Source organism: Malaclemys terrapin, chromosome 2, assembly GCF_027887155.1.
Source record: "Malaclemys terrapin pileata isolate rMalTer1 chromosome 2, rMalTer1.hap1, whole genome shotgun sequence".
In the NCBI taxonomy this organism is placed as follows: domain Eukaryota; kingdom Metazoa; phylum Chordata; order Testudines; family Emydidae; genus Malaclemys; species Malaclemys terrapin.
The window spans coordinates 227,493,155-227,500,409 of NC_071506.1; positions in this window are offsets into that span (position 1 = coordinate 227,493,155).

Consider the following 7,255-nt stretch of genomic DNA (forward strand, 5'->3'; position numbering starts at 1 on the left):
TAGCAATACTGCATAGTCAGTACTAAAACCAACCAACCTATGGCAAATAAACTACCATGAACTGATGGAGTCTGCTCCTGCAACTGTAGATAACTCCTGCTTAGTAATGGTAGAGTTGCATGCTTTGTGTTATGTTGGGATTGTGGATTGAATAGCATATGTGCAAAGGTAGGGCAGCAGAAGAGACCAAGAACAGGGGATTTAAGGAATATTTCAAAACTTTTCTAAACCGTTCTAAAAGTGGATGTTGGTAGATAAGATCTAATAATGTGTAAGATGCTCAGAGCAACAGCTATTTTCTCTCTCCTTTAGAAGGAGGAGGAATGCTATAATTTCAGTTCAATCATTGGGGCCGGTAGTTATTTGCTCTAATGTTGTAAATCCTTGATCACAGCAAGAGTTAAAGAATATCTAAGGCAGAATTCTATCTGGATCTAATCTGAAATGCATCTGATGTGCTACTTATGACATTTTCTTGTTTATCCCATTGTTATAAAATGCCATTCCTGAACAATGGTCAGCACTTCAAGGGAAACCTGAATATATTCTTCATTGTAAAGAGAAGACAATCATCATGAGAGTGGTGTAAACAAAAAAAATCTCCTTTGCTTTTTAGGGTTTCTGTAGCATTTAACTGCACAATAGTCCAGAGCTCACCAGATAGTTCAAAGACTTGTCTAGCTGAGAAAATTCAACAACAGGAGGAAGGTAGGAAAGCAGAGTAGCAAACAGCAAGAACAGTGCCACATGTGACCGCTTTCAGAAGAGGTCTTGTATACATTACTACACCATGTATTTTATATAAACATTCTAAACAAAGTAAGAAGTAAAACAGTATTTGTAGGGTACATTGGCTGCATTTAAGTAATTAGGAACAATCTAATTAGATAGAACACATGATGGAACATATGCTGCAGCCAGTTTTCATGTGATCTGCAAGGATAAAGCAACAGAGAAGTCTTATAGGAATGTGACTAAGATGCTGACTAGAAAGTATTTAGTTTGCTGAGAGGGATGTGGAAAGCTCTGCTTAACAATGAACAGAAACACAGGATCTGCAGGAAATAAGATCTGCATGTACTTTTAACCACCTTTCCAGTGGCCACTAAGTTATATAATGAACACTTTTACCGAATTCACTGCTCAAAGGTTGTTTCTAATATCTATCAAATTGTGTTTGAATATTGTAAACTAAGTATAATAAAATCCCACCCACCAGTGTGTAGTCTTCTGGGAGAAAGCATGAACAAAACCAAATCAACCCAAAAACACTTTTGATGCATTTGTTGACACTAAAAAAACTTTCTTCGCCTTTGTTCCTCTTCCCAACATTTTGAGCTGTTTCATTTTGTATGGGGGAAAAAACTTACACCCAGTACCTTTTTTTTTTAAGGTGATATTGACAATGTATCTAGTCCTACTGCACAGAGAAAACTCTGAAGAGATGCAGCAGCGATGCAGACTATGTAAGAGTATTATTCTCAAAAGGAAAACTCTAGACAGTTGTGGGAGGGAGATAAAACATCCTTCATTCAGACACCAAATTATGTATATCATTATAGAAATACATTAGGTCGTCTATTCCTTTTACCAGTCAGAGCAGGATTGGTCCCTACTGTACACTGTTTGGTGGTAGTGTGTTTGGTTCATGAAGTTTTAAATAGAGAAGGAATGGGACTTCTAGTAGTCCCAGTGGGAACTATTGGTCTAATAAAGCTGACAGCAAGTTCTTTTCACCTATTATGACTAGTTATATCCTTTTAAATATTCCGTTTACACTCTTTGAGTACCTGTAGACAGTTTTGCCACTCCACATACTTAGTTATCACCAAGCAATAGTTATTTAGCTCTTACGTTTCTTCATAAGTCCATGCCTCCAACATCCCGTTCAGTTTGCTTGCTTTCCTCTGAATTTTCTTTAACTGTTTAAACAGCTTTGTGGTTACACAGTACTTAGAACCAATGGCACCAGTACCGAGCCAGTGTTAGAATGAGACTTATTTCTCTACTGCCATACTCGATATCTGTGTACTTCAAAAATTGTATTGGCTTTTTCTATTGACTTAGCCCATTCCAAAGTCATATTTAGTTTGCTGTCCAGTGTCACCTAACATCTTCCAGAATCACAGATTTACAGGTTTCTCATTCTCACTAAATACACAGTACAGATTTCCCACCAGCTCTTAGTTTGCATTTTTCAAGGTTAAGTATAATTGTACACTTATTTATAACCTCTCAATACATTTTTGTATTATTTCTCTGTCCACAACGTGGTCTAGTGTATTTCATTAACATGCTGTCTACCTCTACTTCCAGATCATTAATAAAAGTGTTCAATAACAGAATTAACACTGACCTTTAGCTGTTTCTCTCAAACTAGATTCAGAAAGTAGACTATAAATAAATGGTATTCCATCATTTTCAGTACACCTAGCAACGTTCCTATCCAAATCACCTGAAAACAAACATATCACACTTTTTTGGGATACACTATCAAACGTTTTACTAAAAGTCAAACAATCCATGCATAGAATTCCCTTCAATTATTTTGTAATTGTCAAAAAAGCAATTGTTTGCCTGCTAAGATGTATTTTCTCTAGTACATCCCTACTGCTCCATAACTTATCAAAATAATTGTCAGTGGCACAGTAAGTGCATTAGTTCATTCTCTTACTACTGGAGGAGATACACCATCTGGACTCAATGATTTGTGTATAGTAGGTTCTCATTTCACAAAGATTCCCTTAGCTGCCTTTTATCAATAACCATTTTGCATCATCTTTGCCTTCCTCCTGGCCAGTTATTTCAACAGTGTTTTAAAAAATGATCTCTCAGCCATTTCAAAGTCATCAGTTTCATCTCACTGTTCCTTTATTAACAGACTCTTGTATTTCCTTAAATATATTTGTAAAAGCCCTTATTTCTCTTTCCCCTTTAACTCGTTATTTTTTTGCTGCACTTATCTTTTTACAAGATTTAACATTTTCAGTTTATCACCTTCTTCCTCTTTGTCAGAAGTGTTAGCTTCTGATTTTTCAGCAGCAGTTAGTGAAGCTGTTCTTACTACTTTTTCTTTCCTTTTATTTCACAATTGGAATTATTTTCAAGCCTCTTCCCCTCACCCTTTAACTGCTTACACTTGAGGCCCCATATTGCTGCTGCTAATATTTGGTTGAAGAAGCCTGGAGAGAGTTCCAGTTGTTGCCCATTAAATCTGCTCCTTTTGCTTGTGCAGTAGAAGGATGCCTTTGGATGACAAATCTCTCGGGCATACTGCCAGCCCATAGCTGCTGCTATCTGAGAACTGCACCATCATCTCCCATGAACCAAACTTCAAATAATTCTTAAAATTAGTTATTTGTACGCACCACAGGAATTTCAGTGACTCATAAACCCTGTTTTTTCAAAGCAAGGGAAATACTCACTATCACATGGAGTCAGATCCTAGGTTGAGTGCTTGATGCCACTATTTTACTTAGTCTTCTGCCAGCCATCATGACCCTTAAAACTGTTCTAGCCCTGCACTGTGATTTTTAAACTATTACCTGAACTAAAGCTAACTGTGACAATGAGCTCTGTGAATCTGCTACCATGTGCCATTTTCTTTTCCATATGTCAAGTCCAAACTTTTATGACTATCTGTATGGCAGCCAAATAGGGAGGTAGGCACAAGAGGCAGCACTTTAATCAGGAGGCTAAAAGAGGGATATAACTGCTATGAATTTGGAGTTTCTCTCCCCCCTCCTCATGTTGACAGTGAATTTTGAAACCCTGTTCTGCTTTCACTGTAGTTGATTAATAATGGCAGTGTGACAGGGTGTGCATGTGGGGCATTTTTGAACACAACTATTCAGTTGGATGGACTGACTGACTTAGAAGTTATCTGTCTTATGCAGTTTAGCAAGACACCTTTGGCTGCTTGTATTCCTACCATCTGCAGAGACTGCTCTACTTGGGGGAGGGAGTAAAGTGGGGCCAAGCTGGGTCCACTCTTCCTTGCCCCAGCTCTGCCCTGGACCCAGAACTGTGCAGTTGACCACTCCCCACCCCCTCAGGGGGCACTAGAACCCAGGTGCTACTTCTCCTCCCCAATTGCCTTCAGGAATAACTGCAGAGAGCAGCCAGCCTCTGAGACTCCAGCTGGTAGGAACAAGAGCAGCCAAAGCAGGGACCTTTGGACATGCCAGTCAAAACTATGGCATGTTCTGACTTTCTCTGCCCTGTACTGACTGGCTGTTTGCTCCAATCTTCCCCCACCATCTCTTCACTCCACACCTGCGATGACCCTCTCATCCCCTCCCCCCTCCTTTCAACTTAGCTGATCTCCCATCTAAGAAAACCCACCTCCACAATCTATAAAGGGATTAACATGCTGCTTGCCTCCATCATATTGTGCACTCTGCTAGTATGTTCTACCCCTTCCCACAGCCTGTGTCAATCTTGTCTATACAGACAATATTGTCTCATTTCCTTGCCCTCTCTTGCTGGTGTCTTATATTTAGATTTTAGTTTCTTTGAGATGAGGGCTGTCTCATTGTGTGGTGTGTGTACAGAACCTAGCACAATAGGGTTCTAGTCCAAGATGGGTTCCTAGGTGCTACAATAATACAAACAGTTGTCATAATACTTATGCTCATTTTAGCATTGTCTTATCTGCTGTATAGGCCACCACGCTCAGATGCTTGACTGCTACCATTTAATATAGAGAACCAATTTTCTATTCTAGCCTCTTCCTTGTTTTAGTTATTCATAACAAATTCCATTGAGGATGAAGGGGTGGGGTGCTGTGCTAGCTCAATGAGGATTGATTGTATCTTAAAGTTGATCAAAGCTAGTGCAGTGATACTTTTGTTGTACACCCAGCTAATGAATTGTACCTTCATTGCTGATCGCCTTAAAATTATTAAAGTTAAAAACTTAAACTTGGCTTTCTTACATCCCTCAGCCTGACAATAATCCAAGTTTGAAAAATGTCATTTTAAAGATGGCATTTTGGCTGCATGCAATAGACTTTTCTATTCCAAATTACAGTGTTGTATAGCTGTTTAGAATGTGGTATGCACGCAAAACCTTGCAGCTTAGAGAAGCCCTTGGCCACTCAAGCCCTTAAAAGTTCTTAAAGTAGCTTAGTAGCAGCCTGTGAGACACCCTAAAAGGGGCTAATAGTTGTAGGCAGCTCAGCACTTAAGTTCAATGCTAAGCAACTATAAGGAGCATCTGCATTGCAAATACAGCTAAAGGCTCATATAGTGGCCCAGTTTTTTCAGTGTTATGGAGGTGGCTTAAGCTTTTAGCAGATGCAGCCCCTCCTCAACTGCTATTTCAAGGATCCCTGTCATTACTATGGCAGCCATTTAATTGGACAAACCATGAGGCTAGATGTAAAGAATGATGTATTGAAAGTTGAAGTACATGGAATTTCTAGATTATAACCACCCTTTGTGGAATTTTCCCAGCACAAGTTAAGAATGACTTTCTAAAAAGCATGCCAGGGGATTTTTAATGCCAGGAGGACCTTATTTTTAAGCTTTCTTTCAAACTATAACCTCTCGTGCAGACTACCCTCATGCACTGGTTTAAACACTAGTTTAATAGAAAGACTATCACCACCACCTCTTCCTGGAGCATCTGGTTTTGTTTTTTCTTGGAAATCTCCCATCCAACTACTGACTTCGTTTTCTAAATTAAGCACCAAGGCTAAATCTGCTCTAACAGTCTTTGTCATTTTTGTAAAATTACTTGTAGATAAAAACAGTGAGGCAGCGAAGGCTGTGAGGGTGTCATTTTTTTAGAATTACAAAGGCATGATAAATGACATGCAAGTAGGTTTTATCATCTGGGTAAGTCCTAGAACAAGGATATTTCATCTTAATTCTGGTATGGGCCTCGGCTTCTCCAAGTACAAATCTTAAAACAGAAGCAATTGATGTAAGAAACCCATAGCTAAGGCAGTTCTAAATGAAAATGTGCATACCTTAATTTGTACAAGCATCAGTATTCAAAAGATGCAGCATGGTATGTAAACACTTTTCACAGGCACTAGGTAGCGCCCAAGCATAATGTAATAGCCTTTCCTTTGAAAAGTTAACAGTTCAAAACTTGTTTTGGGTCAGAAATAAAACAAAAACAAAAGATGCTTCCATTCTTCTAATCTACATCAAAGTCCCCAGAAATTCTGTGCAAACAACCCAGAAGTATGAGAGAAGCTGTTGCAGATCAGACTTGACAGCCGAGAGTCTCTGTGGTAAGCCTGCATAGCATATGCCTGTCTCAAGTTTGCTTTCATGTACACCACATTCACTCATTATTTAAACAAGCCATCTTCTGTGTTAATTAGTAGTGTATTTGTGCAAAGGCTATGTAGTCCATAGTAAGATTTAAGGCAAAACGTCTTCAAATTGCCCAAGAGAAGGAGGCGGGTGGTGGTGATCAGGGACTCCTTCCTAAAGGGGAAGGAGTCATCTATCTGCCATCCTGACCAGGAAAACCGAGAAGTGTGCTGCTTGCCAGCAGCTAGGAGTCACAATGTGACAGAGAGACTGCCGAGACTCATCAAGCCCTCAGATTGCTACCCCTTCCTGCTTCTCCACGGGGGCACTAATGATACTGCTAAGAATGACCTGGAGCGGATCACAGCAGACTACGTGGCTCTGGGAAGAAGGATAAAGGAGTCAGACGCAAGTGGTGTTCTCGTCCATCCTTCTTGTGGAAGGAAGAGGCCCAGGTAGAGACCGTCGAATCGTGGAAGTCAATGAATGGCTATGCAGGTGGTGTCGGAAAGAAGGCTTTGGATTCTTTGACCATGGGATGGTGTTCCAAAAAGAAGGATTGCTAGGCAGAGATAGGCTCCACCTACCGAAGAGAGAAAAGAGCATCTTCGCAAGCAGGCTGGTTAACCTAGTGAGGAAGGCTTTAAAACTAGGTTCACCGGGGGAAGGAGACCAAAGCCCTGAGGTAAGTGGGATACCAGGAGGAAGCACGAGCAGAAGAGCACAAGAGGGAAGGACTCCTCTCTCATACTGAGAAAGCAGGACAATCAGCGAGTTATCTTAAGTGCCTCTACACAAATGCAAGAAGCCTGGGAAACAACCAGGGAGAACTGGAAGTCCTGGCACAGTCAAGGAATTATGATGTGATTGGAATAACAGAGACTTGGTGGGATAACTCACACAACTGGAGTACTGTCATGGATGGATATAAACTGTTCAGGAAGGACAGACAGGGCAGAAAAGGTGGGGGAGTTGCATTATATGTA